Genomic DNA, 744 nt, shown 5'->3' on the forward strand with positions numbered 1-744 from the left:
GGTTTGCGGCGGGCCGGCCCCCCCGCCCCGGCCGCCCCTGCCTGGCCTTTGATGTTGGCTTCTGACGATCGCTGCTGCAGGCGCTGAGTGTCCTGGGATCGTCCTTCCTGTGCACCTGGGATCCTGCAGCCGCTCTCCCCGCTGCCGTGACTCACCAGCTGAAAGCAGCAACACCTCCCGCAGTGAGAAACTGCGGAGAGACGAGCTGCGAGTCCGGCATGCCTGGCAGCACAGTGCCCGTGGAGCCTGGCAGCCAGCTTTGGGGGTCTAAAGCCCCCGCAGAGCGTGAGCACGAGCCTCTCCAGCAGCCAAGCGCTGCCTGCTGTTCTCTGAGTGCTGCCAAGGCAAGCGCAGGGGGCTGGGAGGTTGCAACCGTGATGGTCCTTGGGGTCCAGCCCCCCTGAAGTTGCTCCAGTTGCAGGCAGAGGAAGTGGGATGTGACAGGGCTCGTGCCTGGAGGGCAGCAGCTCCCGCTGCAGGAATCCCACTGGGTGCAGCTCTCCTGCGTGGCTTCAGTGTGCCCCGCTCCTCCTTGTGCTGGCAGAACAGAACCCCTGTGGTCTCTGCCTGCACACAGCGAGCTGCCTGCCTGTGGTGTGTCACAGCAGCTGTCAGCCGCCCTGGGAGCGGGCAGCAAGGGTCTGACCCAGCGGCGAGGACAGGCAGCACTGCCGGGAGGGTGGGAGGCTGTGAAGAGGTGCCGATGGAGCAGAGGTGGGCGACGTCGGGATCAGTTTTGTGGCT

The 744-nt window shown here is 66.1% G+C and overlaps 1 protein-coding gene across 1 annotated transcript in view; it reads left to right on the forward strand.

The window, feature by feature from the left end:
* HM13 (histocompatibility (minor) 13) overlaps nt 1-744 on the forward strand; it is a gene marked incomplete at its 5' end in the record, with an annotated part of 10,882 nt that overhangs the window by 9,505 nt on the left and 633 nt on the right.

This window comes from Pterocles gutturalis, unplaced genomic scaffold (genome assembly GCF_000699245.1).
Source record: "Pterocles gutturalis isolate BGI_N339 unplaced genomic scaffold, ASM69924v1 scaffold1060, whole genome shotgun sequence".
NCBI lineage: Eukaryota > Metazoa > Chordata > Aves > Pterocliformes > Pteroclidae > Pterocles > Pterocles gutturalis.